The 21,521-nt window shown below is 40.1% G+C and overlaps 1 long non-coding RNA gene across 2 annotated transcripts; it reads left to right on the plus strand.

Annotated features, from left to right (window-relative positions):
* Positions 1-2: 2 nt before the first annotated feature.
* On the plus strand, positions 3-20,628 carry LOC112061817 (uncharacterized). Of its 2 annotated transcripts, none has more exons than XR_002890415.3 (3): positions 3-143; positions 16,846-16,938; positions 20,483-20,628. It is a non-coding gene; the product is annotated as an uncharacterized LOC112061817 (long non-coding RNA). The 2 variants fall into 2 exon arrangements; XR_006176424.2 differs by having other exon boundaries at positions 17-147; positions 20,483-20,616.
* The last annotated feature ends 893 nt before the right edge of the window (positions 20,629-21,521 follow it).

A 21,521-nucleotide genomic window follows, 5' to 3' on the forward strand; every position in this document is an offset into this window, starting at 1 on the left:
TCCCAGCGCCTGTGCTGCCTGCCTCCCCTCGCTGCGGAGCGGCCCTGGGGAGAAGGCGAGCCTGGCTGGAGGCGCGGGGCTGTGCTGCGGCTTCCCACCTGGGCTCCACAGGAAAGCAACAACCCTTTGCCTTTTCCCCCTCGGTCAGTAAGTGTCGCTGCTCCGCGGGGATTTCAAACGCCTCTCGGGGCTACTGGAGCGCCTCTGCTCCCGGCCACAGCTCACTGCCCCGGTGGCTGGGCCAGCTGCGCTCCTGGAGCGGGGAGTGGGACGGAGCGGAGGAGGGCGCGTTAGGAAGGTGAGGGCGCCACTAATCGATGGGCAAGGCAAGGTGCTGTCGCGCTTCCCTGAAAGTGAATTTAGGAAACTGACTCAGCAGACTGGGGGCCTCGGGGTGGGCAGTCCCTTCAACCAGACAGGCTAGAATAAATGAGCGCTGCGAATGCGTATACAAGGGGGAAGGGATTGGGGTACTTGGATTTAAATCCTGGAGAAAGAAACTGGGAGGTGGCTGTGTTGAAAGCTCAACAGCAAAGTGGGGGGGCGGGCTTAGTCAAACGTCTCAACTGTTAAACATCTTATCCACAACTTCAGCCTTTCAGAGGAAACTAAAGCTTTGAATCCAGAGCAGCTACAGTTTAACAAAGAATGCACCGTTGTGACTTAATCAAACTGGAAATGCTATTCCACATTACAGCCAGAGAAATGCATTGAGCTGTGGTCAAGTGAAAAATTCTCTAAGTTCTATTTTGAACCGTACTGGAGGGGATAGTACCCATTTAGTTTATAAACCCTTCCCACAAGTGCTTGGAGGGGACAGTAGTCTTTAACAATACTGAATCGTAGTAGATATGCTTCTTAGTGATCACTAATCTCAGAGATACTAGAAATTGCATTTGAACATTGTGTATCATCATAAGCAAGAAAGCTAAGGTAAAAATGCAGCCTGTCCTTTAACTGTGATAAGTTATTTACTGAACACTACCTTCATTGTCCAGAGTAACATTAATTGCAAGATAAAAGTGACTGGACACTAGAGCAGGAATTTTATGCTACTGCTCATTAAAAGGTAGGTAAGTTAAGGTAGTAACAACTTGTTTAAATATTACAGATCAAGGTTTGCCTTACCTCTGTTTTGTTGTTCACTTGGAGTGGCTAGAACTTAATGTTGAAATTTGCTGCACTAGGATAGGACTCGGATCCTGTGTAGTTCATTATTGTTTAACAGTGTGTGGATCTTCATGTCCTAATGAGTCATGATGGGCTGCAAAGATGGAGACATGTCAGAGTGACACTCAAATTTTCTCCAAGGCTTCTCTACTTCAAATAGGCTAGAGACAGAATTGTACACTTATAAATTCCTCAGTATTAGGGTATCATTACTTTCTGCATTATCTTCTGTGATCCATGTAGCCAGCACTTCTGTTACATGAAGTGAGTCACTTGAGCAATGTTTAGCTGTTAGGAGACAAGAAGGAAAAAAGAACAGAAAAATCCTTTGTGTATCTTAGTCACAAATGCCCCTCCCTAAAATCAGCTGGCCAATCTTATAAAATGGTAAAGTCAGCTATCCACATTCATGTGAAGGGAAGACAGACAATTAACTGTCTTACTCCCAAGTAAGCATGTTTGCAATTAATATTTGCCTTAAGAGGTACTGGATCTCTTAGGAATACATTGCTTATGGTTGTAAAGTCTTGCTTCTGCTGCTCTTCTGCTTCCAAAATTAGTGACATCAATTTTTCCCCTGTTAATAGTTGGAGATATTTATTCATATTGCAGAACTTTCTATGTTGTGGTTCTTATTCTTCCCTCCCAAACAGCCCTTATTAGAATTCTAATCTCTTCACAAAGAATTTTAAAAAGCACTAAAAGTGGTTTTCTCACTTCTTCAGACATTTGAATGTATTAATCAGTGTCTAAATTCCCCTAGCCGAACAGGTCAGTTAACTAGCCTTTGAAATGAATAAATGTATCTTTTTATCCTCGTTTTCAATGATTTGATATAAACTTGTCATCCACCATTTCAACACCAGCCTGAAAGGAGGAGCAAAGAAAGGACCTGTTTCTTCATACATCTTCCAAGCTTTATTTCTAATCCATATTGGCTGAACTAATCAATATTGGTTGAACAGAATAGCTGTAGTATTCTAAAGATAAGTATCATCCTAGGGCTTGTTGCTCAATTCCAGCAATAAAAACATAAGACTAGCCATACTGGGCCAGACCAAAGGTCCATCTAGCCCAGTATCTTGTCTTCCAGCAATGGCCTATGCTAGGTGCCCCAGAGGAAATTAACAGAACAGGTAATAGAGTGATCCATCCCCTATCACCCATTGCCAGCTTCTGGCAAACAGAGGCTAGGGACACCCATCCATGAACTTATCTAGTTCTTTTTGAACCCTGTTATAGTCTTGGCCTTCACAACATCCTCTGGCAAGGAGTTCCACAGGTTGACTGTGCATTGTGTGAAAAAATACTTCCTTTTGTTTGTTTTAAATCTGCTGCCTATTAATTTCATTTGGTGACCCCTAGTTCTTGTGTTATGAGTAAATAACACTTTCTTATTTACTTTCTCCACACCAGTCATGATTTTATAGACCTCTATTATATCCCCCCCTTTAGTTGTCTCTTTTCCAAGCTGAAAAGTCCCAGTCTTATTAATCTCTCCTCATATGGCACGTTCCAGACCCCTAATCATTTTTGTTGCCCTTTTCTGAACCTTTTCCAATTCCAATATAGCTTTCTTGAGATGGGGGCAACCACATCTGCACGCAGCATGGATTTATATAGAGGCAATATATTTTTTGTCTTAGCTATCCCTTTCTTAATGATTCCCAACATTCTTTTGTTTGTTTTGACCGCCACTGCACATTGAGTGAATGTTTTCAAGAGAACTATCCACAGTGACTCCAAGATCTTTCTTGAGTGGTAACAGCTAATTTAGACCATTATTTTATATGTATAGATGGGATGATGTTTTCCAATGTGCATTACTTTGCATTTATCAACAACAATGCTGTGGCAGGGCAGCTCTCCTTTTAAATGCCTCTTTTACAAGTGAATGGTACCTTCCCATGCTGCTGCCTTAGGTAGGCATACCTCCATCTAGGCATTACCCCCATTAAAGCTCTTTCCAATTCAGTTAATCAAAAAGGGGCAGGAAATCTTGAGTAGAGGTCCACGTACATCCCAGAAATGGGATAGTGATTATTAGCTTATAGCAGCTGCCAGAATGGCTCCAAGGACATAAGAAGACAGATGTAAACTATAGCAGCCCATATCATGTCAGGATGACAAAGGTAGCCAAAATAAGGCTGTTTGCCTACCTGGGCTGAGTAGAGCCCCAGGTTGTAGCCATAATGGAAAAAGGTGAAAATGAGCAATGGAGGGGGAGAATTGGGGTAAGAGGGAAGAACTTAAGTAAAAGCAGAATTAAAATAGCAATAGGGACGTACGGAGTCACTAAATGACAGTATTGTGGTCAGCAACCAGGGAGGAGCAGATGACATCTGATTTAAGGACATGGCAAGCTAGCAGGACTCTACATTCTTCTACTGCCATTGTTTTTAGGGCAGTTAGACCCTAGCTTATGGTCACATGGGCCCAGATCCACGAAAGGTACATAGGTGCCTAAGTTCCTGTTTTGACTCCACAAAACTACTGTCAAACCATGTAGGCACTTAAGTTTTCAAAGTAAAAGTTTCCCAGACATCTGTGTTTGTCTCTGGACATACACACAGGTACCTTCCTATAGGCATCTGGCTGCCCGTCTCCTCGCTAAACCCCAGAAGGATTCATGACTGCCTAAGTTGCAGGCAGGGCCCAATCCAGTAGGCATGCTCAAAGGCTGCCTACCAGAGTGGATCCCATTCAAAATCTGACCAGAGGAGAAGGTGCTGCTCACCTTAACTTTTAGTCCAGTGGTGAGCGCATTGGACCTGCTCTGGAAGAAAGGGGGGAAATTGAACCTGGGTCTCCAACATACTATGCAAGTGTTCTAACTAAAAGTTAAGGTGGGACACACACACCAGCTGTTTTATGCAAAGTAAGGCTGGCACCTAACTCCTCTCAAGAAACAGCTTAGGAACCTAAGCCACTTTATTCCAGCCAGCAGGTTCCCATTTGTGGATTGCTAAGCAGAGCCAGATACCTCCCCTGCAGTCTAGACTTAGATGCCTATCTCAGAGAGGAGCAGAGCTTAGCACATACCCCCTCTGGTCAGCATCTCCCATTGGCTAGCTTAGGCAGTTCCCCACCAAGTGGAATGGCTTTTGTGGATCACATTCTTAGGTGCCTGTGCACCTAAACTCAGGCTTTGTGGATTTCAGTATTCATGTGATTTTTCTAAGTGCCTAACAGGCACTTTGATGCTGTTAGGCACTGCAACCCATAAATCCCTTTGTGGATCCAACCCATAGTGAATCAGAAATAAAATCCAGAAGTCTTCATTCTCAGAGCCTTGTTTTAAACACTTGACAAGGCTCCTATCATATGGTAATAACTACCTATTGGGTAAGTAACGGCACTACAAAATTTCGATAGAAACCCATTTAACTTGTATATTACGCTATAAGCAATCCTACAAGCTCCTGTCCTTTCACTCTCCCTGCATGGTTTGTTTTTCAGTGGAAGCCATTTATTACATCGGGTGTTTAGAGTATGAGCCATTCAGTGTAGGGAACCATGCCTTCTCTATGTTCTGTGATGTGCCTACTGCTCTTTTGGATGCTATAAAACAATAAACAGACTTTAAAATCAGAATCACAGTGGGAATTTCCGTGTAATACATTACTCATTTTTGGTGCCACTGCCTAAAGTCCAAAATTCTATGTACAGTAAGAACTACACAGTCCACCTCACAATTAAAAAGGAAAGGTCTTCACCTCAGTCTGCAAGGATCAATCGTACAGGTGAACCATGGAAATTGTTGATGGGAAGGACTGGAATATCAGTCCTGCATCTTTGACCCAAAGCCTTGCTTTGTGCTCACAAAAGTGTACCTTTATAATGTACTCCCCCTCTTAATTGCAGTTATAGCACAGAGTGACTGATCCTATATTATTTAAAGCTTTAAATACTAAAAGCAAGTTCCCTTCAGACAACCTGCAAAGATCATAGCACATAGGTGTTACCAGATGAGGCTGAAGGTGTTGGAGTTGTTTAAGCGTCCTTAATCTGGGCCTAAAGCTCATTACAACAATCTTATAACACAGTGATCAATTAGTGGAGTGAGAACATCTCCGAGCAAAAGATACAATTTTCAAGTGTTTCAATGGAGAGGGAGTAATTTCTGATCATAAACATATTGAATATCTGTTAATGCCTAGTGAAAAATGACCCACACGATCAATCATAGCTGTAGCAAGTGTCCCCATCAATAAATGGGTGAGTTGTGGAACAGCCAACCTCCTACTGATGGGTTTTGTTTGTTTTACACACACAACCCACCCATTGGTGCTTCCAACATATACAAGTTGGGTTTTAACCATTGACACATTCAGTCCATAAATGCAGTTGAAGTTGACAGAATCTCAACCTAATTAGATCATAGTAACCCACCTGGATCAGTGTATCAACTCAAACCATGCTATAAAATCCACACTGAGCACTAAGGGTGATATGCCAAATGCTTGGAAAACTTTGTTGGTTCTGATGACTAGTTACTCATTAATACCAACTGACATCTACTGGAAAGGATCTGAGCCACTCCAAGGCACTTTATATATTGTGTAATTATTCTAGTAAGATATTCTATTTAAAAATTATAAGCTCTGTATACTAATATTGACATTGACATCATGAAGTCAATCAGACTTTGCACTTACAATCTGATTATCTTAAAGTGCTCTGTATAAATAAGTATCATGAAACACACTCAAGTGATTTGGCCAGGGTTGCACACTGAGATAGCAACAGAACTGAAAACAGAATGGGGGGGGGGGGGATCTCCTGCCTCAGTCCTCTATTTTGACTATTCAATTATACAGCTTCTCACTGATTGAGACATGTTGCACCTGTGATGTGTGTATTGGTTTATGGAATTCTTTAGAACCTGTATTATACTGAATGGAATGGGCCAATTAAGAGGATTTCTGATAACCTAGCTGGAATTTACTGCTATATATTAGTGTGAAGAAGTTCAGCCCATCAATCCAGGTAACAACATTCTCTTAAACTGGGCTAGTATAACTATTTCACAATTTACAGCAAATAAGTACAAAGAGGACAACTCACTAGTTGCAGGCAGCACAGAAGTGGGTTTTAGTCATTTAAAAAACTGTCATAGAATTAAGGTCTCCTGTTTTCAAAATAAATGTTTGCTTTACTTCAGCATGTTTGTGCTATAAAAGCCTCTGTATTTTACCTAGCAACAATAGACCATGACTGTATGAGAATATTCTGTCCTATTGATTTCAGTGTCCCAGTTTTTTGCTGCTGTTCAGCTGTTACAGAATTAGGGATCTACTTTTGCAGAAATACTTTTTCCCCACCTTTATTCTTAACACTTTGTTCACATCTTCATGTAAGATAGAGGATCTAGTGACAAATTTAGGTGTGCTGTGCCAAGCAAGAGGGACAAAAAGAATATAGCTCCTGTTGAAGATGATGCAGCTGTACACCAATATGCCCACATGTTGGCCAAGCTGAAAATCCACGTGCTGATTTTTTCTGCACGAGTCAAGTGGCATAGTCTCTGTACAAATAAGTGTATGGTGTGTATAGATCAGTTCCATGCAAACACCAAGAATATTATTATACCTATATTAGAAATACAACCCTATACTGATACACGGGAGGAAAAATTACAGGAAAAGACAGTTATTTTACTTTCAGGGATAAATGCACACACTACAGATATGCCCATGAAGATCAAACAAGCAACTGTTTAATTATAAGGATATAATGGCTCTGGAGGCTCTCTGGTGACCTCCAACCATGGGGAGCAGAGCTTGATTAGATCGCAAATCAAGAAACAACCACCATTAAAGATTTGTTTCTCTGTATCAACTTATGTAGATTCAACTGGGTATGGAATTTTTGTTTTACAATGTCTTTAGGCTAGTCTGTTTTTTTTAACCCCCTTTGAAAGTAATTCAAATAAATTATCACTCTTAACAATAATGGATTAATAAATAGCAATGGTTAGAGCTACATATGATCTAGGCAAGTGTGGTGAAAGCTTCTCTATGCACTGTCCTAGGTCTGACAGATTTCCAGACTTGCCATATTTTATGATATGACAAATCATTCCTAACCATCAAGGTGCTAAATTTTTATTTGTGAAATAAACAGCATATGAACATACAGAAGATTCCTGGGAGTGAACTGTGCAATCCCTTTCTATTGTACTCTTACCTCACCCACTCAATCCCGATTTACCCTTTAGAGACAGCATTTATCTGGACACTTGCCTACTTTACTAGCTATAGAACCACACCTTAGATTGCAACTGAATATATCAGGTACAACAGATATAGCATAATGCCATGATGTAGCAAGTACATCATAATCATTCATTCATGCCAGTTGAGCATACATACAAGTGACAGAAGGTTCAGTGGAAATCCAGCAATGGCATTAAAAGAACCATCCTCCTTATACATTAAGGCTATTTAGTTGCAGTGATATGAGATGTGATGTGGTTTAACAGAACAACTTTTTCTTGAAAGTATGAGAAGAACCTTTTTCTTCAGAAAACTCAAATTCTCTAACAAAGGCCTCTTGATTAATTGAGAAACAAATAAAGCATGGAGGCTGTAACTGCTGGAAAGAGAGTCCTTCTGACAATTTAGGGAAGATTTTTCAAAGGCAAAAAGAGCAGCTAGGCACCCAACTCCCCTTTACTTGTTAGGGGACCTATGCAGTCCATCTTACTTTGTCATATGCTTGCTCTTCAAACTGAAAATATCATGGCAGGCAATTCATTTAGAGAGCAGTCCTTTAACCTGTTGTTCCTAAATGCCTTCAGGATTTATAGTTGACACAAATGTCTGAGGGTCTTCTCCTTTCTAACAGCTCTTAATTTAACTCCTCACTCTGCTCTCTTATTGCTTGCGAAGGGAGGAAGTATCAAGATCAGGAGTCATCTGCGGGTGGGTGAGGAGCTGGGAATATTAATAAAAGAAGCAGAGTGCCAGCCTGAGAAGATTCCAACTACACATTCAAACTGCCATTAGAATTTTTGTTTGTTTCAGAAGTCTCAACAATTCCGGAAGGTTGTGCATTTCTAGTAGCCTACATTCTATCTGTGGAAGGCAGGTGGTGCCACTGAAGATTTGAGTTTTATCTTGTACTTTAAAGTCCTCTATCCACAGTTAAAAATTCTTGCTGAAGTCAAGATTTTTCATGGAAGTGATTAAAATATTATCCAGGTAATCATGCCAACATTTTATAGTCCTCAAGCTCACCAACACTGATTTCAACAATTTCAGATATTGGTGGTGGATAACAAGTTACAGTATTAGACAAACTGAAAATATTTGCCTCTGAGCTAATTCATATAATTTCTGGTAACTTTAAGTAATAAGTCTTGCCAAACCGTGATCCTTTAACCATGTTGTCTTGACTGATAACGTCTTACAAGAAGTGAATTCACTCACCCACGTAACTGGGTCTCACTTTATTATTGAAGGGTGTCATCCAATTTGCACTCTTTACTATAAGGGCCAAAAAGAGATCACTATTTTCTGTTAGGATAACATTTAATCATTATGGTTACCTTGCTGGAAGTCTGACTGTCAAGAAAATGACTGGCAGCAAAAAAAGTGAACTCTAGATGGAATGTGGTCACTTTTTATTACAAAGTGGTCAGTCCACAACAGAAATCCCACTCCCACTCCACTCCATCCCACCCCCAAGCAGAGTATTTACACCAAAAAGGAAAACTGCTAGAGATTCCATGAAGTGCACTAAGGATTTCACTATTGCTATCGATTTTACATGGAAGGAGCTCAGTTATGAGCAGCAGTATGAAACCTTAGGATAGATATATTCCCATTACTTTTGTGCTACAGAGTGTCAGCATATTAGAAAATGTGCCTCCAAATTCTCACACAAACTGGAACTTCCTTCATGATGCCATACCAATTAAAACTATCGAAGTGGTTCAGTGCAGAAATTCAGTAATTTCCCATTCCTATGCCCTGCGCCTCCCAAAAAGTGTAATACAGAAATGGGGAGTTGTCAGGATAAAATGCTTCATATGCTACTCTGGAAAAAACAAAGTTACTACCTAAAACTGATAACTTTAATGATACCATCAACTTGCTATTGGTAGAGATCCAAACTTTGATGCACCCAAATAGAAAGGTTTAAGTGGCTGCCTAGATGTCATCAGGCACCATCTTAAGCAAACTTAAGCATGCAGTTGTGTACTGCTTCTGCATATCCCCTCCCCCAGCCTCTTCTGTGATTCTACTCATGCCACAGAAAAAAAGTTCTCAGGACAGAACGATACAATACCTTACCCAGCTCAATCTTAACCTTTCTGCATTTCTTCCCTAAAAAGGGCAGAATATGACCTTAAAATTTTAACTATTTCAATAATTGACAAAACGCTTGAACTTTGTCTTTGGATGCAAAGGTACAACAGAGAGAGAATAATGAATTAGGGAAGTATTATCCCCATTTTACAGATGGGGAACTGAGATATAGAGGGTATGTTCACATAGCTGCTGGGAGCAAGTCTCACAGCCAAGGTGGACAGACTGGTGTTGGTGGGGCTCAAGGTAGTGTACAAAAATAGTTGTGGAGGCATTTGCTTTGATGTTTGGGCTCAGGCTCGGAAGTCCATGCTCCCTCCCCTAGGATTCAGTGCCCAAGCTCCAGCCTGAGCCAGAACATCCACATTGCTATTTTTAAGCCTGTTACAGTAAGTCTGTCAATCCAGGCTGCAGGTCCCAGTAGCCATGTAGACACACCCAGAAAAGCTAAGCGGCACAAGGTCACACAGGAAGTCTGTGGTAGAGCACGAATTCAAAGTAGGTTTCCCAAGTCCTAGGCTAGTACCTAAACCACTGGACCAACCTCCCACTCTAGAAAAGCTTCTACTCAACATGCCTGCCTGCCTCCCTGCTACAGTGACTGATTTTGCCAATTCTAGATCATGGTCATCCTTTTATTCCACTTGCTTCCTACCATCCTCCATTCCCTCCCACATATCTCCCAACCAAAAAAAAAAAAAGGAAACTTAGGAAAGATTGAAGGTAAAGAGTTGACTTGCTTTTCCTAGGTGAGTGTCTAAGAACAGGTATAGTTTCATAACTGACACAGCATCAACCAACAGTTGCTGTAGATGAATAAATTCATTCAGCAGAACCTGATATTTTATTTTTTGTATTACAACAGTGTCTAGGAACCTTAATCAAGATTAGGACACTTACGGAGGCATTGCACAAACATAAAATAAGACAGACATTCTCTGCCCTTAAGATCTTATAATTAAGTTGAGCAATAGGTGGCAGCATATGCAGGACGTAGTCTTGTACCTGAAAATACACATTATGGCTTACTGTTGAAAGGTTCTGATGAGTATCTAATGGCCCAAAGAGCTTTTGTCAAAGCTTTCAGCATGTCTACAATGCTTACATCAAAATCCAGACTCCATTAGTTTTTGAGCTGGAAGAACTGGCAGATTGTGTGAGCAGGCCTTTCACCCTTTATTAGACGGTGACAGAGATGGTTAAATCATCAATCTGCTATGTTCAAGACCAAACTATAAGCCTACCAAATGGTTTTATCAAGCACTATGGGCCACTACAGAATCTTTCATGGCAGCACCAGACTGATTTCAGTGACCTTATGAAGAGAAGTGGATGAAAGAGGTGTTGAACCATATAGCTAAGGTAAAGAGTGTAGTGTCTATCAATTTACTCAATTCTAGAAGATGCAAGCGAGGGAAAGAGAAAGATATTAAATTGTATCTAATCATTTTCTAAATTTGGAACCCCAAAAGTAAATGGCAAAGTCATACCAATTTTCTTGAGACTCTGCCTTTTTTTCCTTCCTTCTCTTTGTAAGTGTGATTATGACATGAAATTGATTAAAATAATAGCACCATAGCTCCTTCACAGAGCTGACTCACACAATGAAAAAAAATCATAGTATAAGAGGGCTATTAAACAGGTGTTTTTCTGAACTTTGTAATGGTCTAAAATGTTTGTGGACTTAACCTATAATAGTTGGAATAACTTTCTTAAAAAATAAAAACCAGAACAACTCATGCTTTCAGGCTGGTAGAATCTGACTGTTGGAGAATAATCAGTGGGCCAACTTGCAGAGTAAGGTGCTATTCATTGTGAATAACAGTGGCTGAATCTGGCCCCAAGTAAATTATAACAAAAACAGGTCAGACTTGGAACACTAGGCCGGTCTCTACTGAAGAAACAGGCATGTGTTAGTTTCCAGATTTAGGCATACATCTCTCCTTCACCCCATTTTTTAAGAGATCATCTCCTTTTCTGATGGAGTCTGAGGATCTTCCCTCCCCCATTTTTCATGCTTTTAGCACACCCTACGTTTTCAAAACTCCAGAAGGAAGGACTGACCGAAATATAGAATAAAATACAATAGGCAGCAAAAGAAGAAACTAGTGTAAGTTTAAAAACAAATATTTTACAAAATACATAATGGGGTACAAACACCAATTCAAAGGAGATGATACACCCAGGTGGACATTTAGAGTCTTATGTTCTAAATTGTCCCTTTATAGTAGTACTTTTCTTCATGAGGTTGCTCATGATATCCCTTTTATGATTGCAGAGTCACAACAATACCTGTAGTAACTATTAGTTAATTTTTCAGAGAGGACAGCCAACCCATGTGTTTGTGTAAACAGTCTATGTATGTATTGCTAGATAGGAGGTAATTTGCATAGAACACTATTTTAAAAAGAATAGTAATGGTGGTAGCAATAAAGAATGTGTAAGTATATCCCTCAGTCTTTTGTCAGAAAGTCAAATTGTTTTTGTTTCCCTTAATTATTGTCCATAGAGCAAAACAGACATCCAGGTCTCCTGCAATAATCAGTTCAGTGAACTAAGAAGTTTATTGTTCCATTAGTATTCCTTGAACTTAATATTAAGCAAGCTAAGTACAATTTTACTACTTGGTAGCCTGGCACAGCTGAAGCATGAACGCACAGTACCCAAAGAACAATAAAGTTATAAATCAAAAGTTAATGTCAAGTCTTCCATGGCATCCCACTGCAACGTGAGAATATAAAATAGTCTTAATGCTACAGAACACTTACATTTCAGACACACACAATTAAAGTCATTAGTAAAACAGAATTTGGTAAGCAGAGAGAGGCTTCCAAGACAAGTGTTTTAAATTTCCAAAACACGTAGAACACAAGTAAATAAAGGGGATTTTAAACTTAGTTTGAATTACTTATTGTATTAGATAGTGTCTGAATTACCTGTAACAGCTTCACACCCCTCCTGGGTAACTTTAAAAAACCTTTCTAGTAAGCCATTTTGTTTATATCACTGGGAAGACTGGCACAAAAACAAACTTCTTAAATTAATCTACTCTTGTTACTTATCCCCTATCTCATCACATCAGCCATACCATCAGGGGCTCGTTCACCTGCACATCTACCAATGTGATATATGCCATCATGTGCCAGCAATGCCCCTCTGCCATGTACATTGGCCAAACCGGACAGTCTCTACGCAAAAGAATTAATGGACACAAATCTGACATCAGGAATCAAAATACTCAAAAACCAGTGGGAGAACACTTTAACCTGTCTGGTCATTCAGTGACAGACCTGCGGGTGGCTATATTACAACAGAAAAACTTCAAAAACAGACTCCAACGAGAAACTGCTGAGCTAGAATTGATATGCAAACTAGACACAATCAACTCCGGTTTGAATAAGGACTGGGAATGGCTGAGCCATTACAGACATTGAATCTGTCTCCCCTTGTTAGTATTCTCACACTTGTTATCTAACTGTCTGTCTGTACTAGGCTAGCTTGATTATCACTTCAAAAGTTTTTTTTCTCTTAATTAATTGGCCTCTCAGAGGTGGTAAGACAACTCCCACCTGTTTATGCTCTCTGTATGTGTGTATATATATCTCCTCAATATATGTTCCATTCTATATGCATCCGAAGAAGTGGGCTGTAGTCCACGAAAGCTTATGCTCTAATAAATTTGTTAGTCTCTAAGGTGCCACAAGTCCTCCTATCCCCTATCTGTTCAGCCTAACACAACAGCTCTGGAAGGACCACTTTAAAGGGTGAGGGAATAAATCTCTCTCCATTCTTTGGTCCCCCCGCTGAGCTTCCCAACAATTATGCTAAATTATGATGTGGACCACAGGTCCACTAGAAACTGAAGTTACTATATACCACCATCAACTCTGGAATGCTAGTTCTACAAAAACCTTGACAGGCTACATCAAGCTCCCTTCATCATCACTTTTCTTCTGATAATACAGAGATTTTCAGTGTTTCTGGACAGGTAAACATAGGTTGTATAGAATCAAAAACTCACCCCCTTCCTGAGGTTTGGCTATATTAAAGAAATTAATAAAATAAAGTTCATCTCAAGGCTTTTTCCCATGCTCTATTTCTTCTGAGGTTTCTATCTCAAGATTACTCAACATGCATCATATCTTCTCTTTTTTGTAGAGCCACACCCACCTCTATTATACCTGGGTGGAGTAATGAGCCATCTATTCAATGAGACAGTAGAATCAATGTAATCTTCTACCTGTAGACATCAGCAAGGAACACTGCCATTCTATTACAGGACAGTTCTAGCCTGACCAGTGATTCTATACAACATCATTATGGGGTTCCAATTCACTGTTTCTCACTGATTTCTTTTCAGTTTACAAAAAAATTGCCACCGTGCATGCCAAAGCCAAATTAGGTTCTTTCTAGCTCATGCATCATCAGTAATTAAGATTATTCAGGCCAATTCATGCCCTCGATTATACCTGTGCAAAGGTGTCTTCATATGATGCCTCAGTGACAACTGTGAATCCAAATGAGCTTTCAGTAGGTTAGCACAGGTAGCATTATGGGCATAGTAAATTACTGCTGATGATTAAGAGTGAGATGGAAAGACCCCAAGATATGTTTGTATGGGTGGCAATTGGGGGGTGAGGAATCCTTTTACTTGTAAACTAAGGACATTTGATATGGAAAGCAGTGAGAAAATATGATACTAAATCTCATATGTTATTAGAGCCACTTTTCAGGGGAGAACTGCACTTTAATGGTCATTAACCACAAAATCCTTGTCCAGCTGTAAGAATAATGTGAGGTATTAATAAGTGCAATAATACAAAACACTTTGAAGTAGTAAAGGTCACAACTTACAAATGCACATGCAAACTATAAGATGCCACTACATTAGGGAGAAACAACAGCCACAGTTGACAATTCAGAAAGACAGTGCAGGGATACAATTATAATCAGAGACTGATCTAGAGTAGTTTGGCTTCTAAAAGATAAGAATGAAATAAAATAAACAATCTGCCTCCTGCAACTTCATTAAAACCCTCCTGTTATTACGGTTATTGTGTTGGGGAGCTATTGCTATTCCCAGCACCTTGTAACAGAGAAACAATTTGAACCCACGTCCCATTTAGAGATAAGCTGCATTTTTATAGTAAGTGTAAAATACAAAAAAAAGAACACCATGGCAGAAAAACAATGAGAACTTATTGACATTCTCAAAGGTGTTTTTGAAACATACCTTTTATAACATATCCAAGAACTATTGTAGAGAAAAGTCAAGCTATGGATCTTGCAGTGGGTGTTATGCGTGGAAAGAATGAGCATGACGCCTAGTTCGACATAAGATGGTTTGCTCCCCCATTGACTAGAAAGGAAGAGAATCTACTAGTGACTTGCAGGTGAGGTGAGAGAGAGATTAATATCTCTGGCTCCAGCACTGAGTCTATTATAGAGAATTAATGCTATTCAGGTCTCTACACTGAAACATTTAACAAAAGAACTCTCTTTCCCTTATGTCCTCTCCTTACTCACACTTATTGTATGAAGTGCTTTCTTCTAACAAGAGGAATGGGTGGCAGGATCCTACTTCGTCCTCTATTTAAAACTTGGTGCCAGTGAACTAGTGTTCAATGCAACTGTGACTGATCCTGCTCAAAAAATTGGTCTAACGTAGAGAGAGAAGTAGCAATATTGTCTGTAGAGCTCTTTGAAAGGTTTTTGAGTTTTCAGATAAAATGATAAATAAGTTTTTCAGAATTTGGTATGTAGGCTTCTTTATATGGAATACTGAAGCTTTCTATTCTGTTGACATTCCAGCGAGATTAATATATATGTGCTCACTAACATGTCTTTGACTTGTTCTGTAGAATCAACTATAGGGAGTGAGTTTTCATTCTCCACTCCCCCTCTATTCCCTAGTCTCTATACTGAGGCTACTTGATAAGGTCACTAATTAGCATCAAATGCAGTGTTTAAAGTTGTCTGAAAAAAGTGGTGGGAGCATCCTATCATAATCAAGATGTAGCAGCTTTGGTAAGATAGTGCTTAAGTACACACCTCAGCAATCCACTTTGCTTTTTCATTTTTGCCAGCTCTGTGACCCCTTGTGACACCCCACTACTCCCTTTACCCGCCCCACACACAATTTAAATGCTGGTCCAGTGTGATGGTGGATTTGTAATCTGGACACTTGTACACAAGTGATTGGATTTAGAGCATTAGTTATCACTGTTACAAACTGTAGATATCTTAACTAAAGAGTGGAGCTATTGGAAACTGACTGTAGGGCAAAATTCATGGACTCTTGCCATCCCAGTTAATGCAGATCTTAAGCTCAGAAACTTTATTTACAGACTAATCTTCTGTAGTATTGCATTTCCCACAGATGAGTTTATGGCCACCCCACCTCTATTTTATCATCTTGTAACTTCTCAGCATTCAACCTTAGGTACCACATCTCTCTTTCATTCTTGTTTCTTTCCTCACTTTCTGCCTGAAAACTTCATGAAATCCTGCCTCCATTCTATCTTCTTTTAAGTCAGCAAAGCTGTGAGAGGAGCATAGGTGTGCTGAGACTCACACCACAAGTGCTTTGCAGCCCAAGATCATAAGAGCAAAGCAAAGCAAACTATGTAGCAAAACACACAATGGCAAGTTTTCCCACCTTGAACTCAGGTGCTTTAGGCCTAGACTCAGCACTCCCCACTGTTCTTGAAAAGCTATCACTGTACCCTAATTATTTCCAGCCTCGGGTTCTTTGTCTTCAGTTTGTATCGCCGTAACAGCAAGGTTCAGCTGAGTCGGTCTTTGATATCCCATTCATTTTACCAATTAACCCACCTTCTTGAAAGGATCTCTTTACATTAACAGCCTCCAGTCCTGTGAACAATCATCATCCAAATATCCAAAATAGTTTAGTCAATCTTGCCTCACCCGATTCAGAACAACTTCAGCATAAAAGATGCTCAGGCTGCCATTCTTGCATACTTTTAACAACAATTATGGCTCAGTGTTTAGATACTTGGGACTGAAAGTCGGAACTCCTGGGTTCTGTTCTTGGCTTTGCTACTGAGTTCAAGTTGGGTATGTCACTCTGTACCTCATCTCCCTGTATGTAATATAAATATAAACACTTTAGAGAGGTGTTAGGATTAATTAATTAATTATTGTAAAGCACTGTGAGATCATCTGACAAAAGGTAGTTACGTATGTCCAAAAAGTGTTATTTGTATTAAATGAAGTAAATATATGGTCCCTCCTTTCCCCATTGCATTAGGGGGGCATAGTTAACTTGAAATCTAAACAGCTTCAAAGAACAAGTTAAAAGTAGTTCTTTGAATGGTCTCTGTATATTCCTTTTCATAAGATGCACCAACAGTGCAGCCTGAACCAGTCTAGGATGCACCATTGGCATACCATGTGAATGTGAAAAGTCCATCACAAAAGCCTCCAATTACAGGTGAGTAACCTCCGTTTTCAGACACTATTATTATTTAATATATATAGCACCATAGCGTGTAGAGGCCCCGTTTGGAATTGGGACTCCATTGTGCTAGGCACTGTACAAATACAAAGTCAAAAAAGGTCACTGTATCAAAAATCAAGTCCCCCTGCCAATGTTCGTAGTTGTACAATCACATTTTCTATTTTAATAAAAGCTTTTTCTTTCCCCTCTTGGTGTGTGAAAGACACGTATACACTTGCACCAAAACCACAAATTAAACAAACTAGAAAATAAAAAATATGTTCTCTCTAATCTCTGGGTTTATTTGTAATAATAGTCTGGGTTTATTTGTAATAATATTTGTAATAATTTTTTTAATTGACCGTGTCCCAAAATTCCCTGCCCATGTTTTCATTATTTCCATCTCCCCTTGACATAAATTATCTTGTGGGGCAACTGATGTCCTATTTATAGATAATAAAATCATTCTCAGACAAGATTCCACCATCTTCCTATCTATCTAAATTTATCTTGTCTTCTTTAATCTAGGTATTAAACTCATCACTGTTATCTCACTGCTTTATAAGCAAACTAGTCTAGAACCAGTAGTTCTTTGCTGATTGGTTCTCTCAATCCCCTCTGCCCTATGAAAGAGAGGGATGGTTTCATACTCCTTTGAGGTTTTTTAAAAACAGTTGTGGGAAAGCTATGGTGAGAAACTGGGCTCTTATTACCTTGAATCTCTTATTTGCTCCTATTGTCAGGAACCTGAAATTTGACTCACCCTGAATTTCTGCATAAAATCAAGCTGGACAATGAGAATGCACACAGTAAGACCTCAGTAAGCTTAGCAAAACCAGCCTCTTCTGGGTCCAGTGTTGCACTGAAAAAACTGGTATCATAAACTGTGGCTGTATAAATAAAATGATGAAGGTGTTGGGGCTCCTTAAGGTTAGCTATATTTTCATGTACCCAGTTAGGCAGTTTTTGTTTACCATGTTTTCTTAGTATGTCATGTATGGATAGTAATCTGGTTTAATGCTCCTTTTTTTATTATTATATTTTTGAGCAGGGGTAGGGTTTGTACAATTACAAATTGTAACTGCTGTAGATTTGTTTTTCTTTAGAGGTGCTCAGATACTACAATGATGAGCACAGTACAAGAACCTAATAGAATACAATAGAATTTTGGAATCTTATATTATTGTTCTAGAGGTAAAATCTAATCCCCTGTGTCGAAGACCTACTGCCTGGTGACTGTACCTATATGATTTCAATTACTGTGTTATCAGCCTATATTAAATAAAAATGTTCACCTTCCTAAATGCATTATTATTCCAAGTGGTTTGAGCACTCAATTATGACCCTGCTCTGACACTAATAGCCTCTGTGGTTTGAGGCTTTTCTTTCCCTTTTTTCCATTTATTAACTTTTCTATTTCTTTCCTTTCATCTCCTTCTTCCATTGTCTTCTTCTCCCTCCACTTCCTTTCTTCCATGTTACAACTATTCTCTCTGTATATCTACATTTTATTTATTCTATCTTTGCACCCTGCATTTCTTTTTTGAAAAAAAAATCCTCAGTTTTATACAGATTGACAAAGCATCTTTTTTTCTTCGAATCTTTCCTTTCTCTTTTCATTACCCTCCACCCTTCTCTTCTCTCCCTCACTCCTATACTTTGTTATACATTCCCTACTCCATAGCTAATTACTGAACCTTGTTTCTCCATCCTTGCTCTCCTCTTCAGGCATCTTCATTTCTTTCAACCTATTACTCAATTCCCCCACTGTTCTACTTCTTGGGCTCATCCATCTCTTTACTCCTTTATACCCCTTTATATGTTATCTGTCCCCTTTTTCCCTCACCCATCCTAAAGAAAGTTCTTCCTCACCCTTTCAACTCTTCTCTTTCCCACCCTCTCTTGAACCACCAGCCTTTCCTGGGCCATCTCTACAATTTCTCCCAGCCACCTCCCAATCACTACGTAGCAGCACTGAGGAAATTAAGGCCTCCTCTCTCTCACCCCCATACTGCAGCACTGGAAAGAGACTGGCTCTATGATATATAGCCTTCCTCTCTCTTCCAACTGTCACAACTGTCCCTCTATTGCAGTTGTCCTGCCAAGTTGTCTATAACTGTTACCAGTTGCCACAGATTTCCCTCCAATTGCCACAGGTTTCCCTTCAGTTTCGGCTATCACCAGCTTCCACAGTCACCAGTTGCCATATGTTTTCCTCCAACTGTCTTTAGGTATCACAAGTGTCTCTCCAGCAGACAGTCAACAGCTGCCACTTGTGTTCCTCCAGCTGGCACTGTTACAGATTTCTTTCCAATTGACATTCTGTCAGCAATTCCCATGTCCCAACAACTCACAGTGCCACAGACTTCCTCCTAAATGCCATTGTCATCAACTACCATGTGTCCCTCCAACTGCCACTCGTTGCTTCCAACTGCCACTAACACCAGTGGCCATAGGTGTCCTACATACTTCCACTGTCACCAACTGCCACAGGTTACCCTCCAACTGCCATTAACCGTCATCAGCTACCACAAGTGTTCCTTCAACTGACACTGTCACCAACTATTGTTAGTGACCCACACGGTCACCAACTACCACTTCCTGTCACCAAATGCCACAAGTCCTTTCAACTTTGCCACCAATTGCCACACTGTCACCAATTGCCACAGGTTACCCTCCAACTGCCATTAACTATCATCAGCTACCACAAGTGTTCCTTCAACTGACACTGTCACCAATTACTGTAAGTGACCCACACGGTCACCAACTACCACTTCCTGTCACCAAATGCCACAAGTCCTTTCAGCTTTGCCACCAATCGCCACACCGTCACCAACTGCCACTTATATCCAACTTCCACTGTCTCCAACTGCTTCTGTCATCAACTGCCACTGGTTGCCCTCCTACTGTCCCAAATGCCATACTGTCAAACTCACATCTGCCACAACTGTCCCTCCACTGTCATCTAATGCCATTATCATGGGTTTCCCTGCAACTCCTGTTAACTGACACAAACTTCCACACAGATATATTCAGTCAACACACACACTGAGAGGAAGCTTCATCCAATCTTCTGACACTTAAGGGGCCAATGGCTACACTATAGATCCCCCTGAGCGACATAACTTATGCCAACTTAAGAGCTGGGGAAGAGCTCTCTCCTGTCGGCTTAGAGTGGCTATACTAGAGAGCTTACAGCGGCCGTAAGCTCTCTAGGGTAGCCATAGCCTTAACTAAGCTTACAGGGGCATTACAAGTGCAAGCTGTCATATTTCTTTTCACTGATCTATGATCTCTGTCCTTTGTCATCCAGAAGCTGCTGAGGTAATTCAATAGCACAAATTTATGGCCACACTGAGTTTATTATTGTGTGTCTCCCTTCCAGTGTGAAGCTTATGCCACTTTGTTCCATTCCTTTTTACCTTAATTATTACCCCCACATGACAATGCCTGCTCTGACAGGGAGTGATGGTCTTTTCCTCTCTATTGCTTTGAAACAGAGAGTTTAAAACTACTGTGATCACTTTTTCTGGTACAGGATGGAACACTGGAATCACAAGTCTCCAGGAAGGCTGGAATCACAATGGCAGGAGTCTTCTGGTGTCTGCCTGTTCATGAGAAACAAAAGGAGGCGGACTGAAGAAACTGGAGGCCCATAAGCCATCATCACACTTCTACAAATATGTAAGAATGGAAATGAGGACTATTGGATCAACAGTATTGTGAAGACTGGGGACACAGACTGAAAGAGGAAATACTTGGTTCTCCAGACGTGGCTACATTTTCTTCACTATCTTATACGGAATAATGAGCCCTGATGCCTCTGAACTGACTTCATTATTAAATTTTCATTATTTCTGCTTGCCCTATTTTTTGCAGTTTTAACTTTTCCACAAACCTCAGTTAGATGCACCTTAAATGAATATTCTCATTTAGGAAAGTTTCTAATTGGTAGCTTTCAAGGATATAGGTATTTAAAATCAGCCTTGTTGTGCTTCAGTATAGTTATATCTTCTATTTAGAACCAGGTTATGGGAATCTAATCAAAACATCAATAGAAAGGTTTTTAATACCAGAAAACATTGATCAAATTTAAAAGCAACTTTTATTTTCAAATATGTTGTTTTTTAATTCACATATCATATTCAGGTTTTTTATTTTGTACATTTTTACATTTAATTACAGGACTTCATCAGTGAAAATTGTGTGTGTGTGTGTGTGTGTGTGTGTGTGTCACATACTTGTGTGTTCCAGGCTCAGAAAAGAGATGTCTGTGCTCTTCATGCTGAAAGATGTCTGCTCTCCATGCTATATCAACCATAAAGCACTGTGATAAAGGGGGAGAACTGCTCTCCAAGTCATGGAGCACAGCACTGCAGTGCCTTGGGGAAGGGGAAGAAATCTGTGCATGCCATTTAACGTGGGCCTACAGGCCCTGTCCCTGTTGTAGAGCTTGTGGAGGGCACAAAGACCTTTGAGGGATCTGTGCACTCTATATTGTAGGTCAGGGATCGGCAACGTTCGGCACGCGGCTCGCCAGGTTCGGCCGATCGCGGCCCCCACTGGCCGCGGTTCGC

This window comes from Chrysemys picta, chromosome 13 (genome assembly GCF_011386835.1).
Source record: "Chrysemys picta bellii isolate R12L10 chromosome 13, ASM1138683v2, whole genome shotgun sequence".
Lineage (NCBI taxonomy): Eukaryota > Metazoa > Chordata > Testudines > Emydidae > Chrysemys > Chrysemys picta.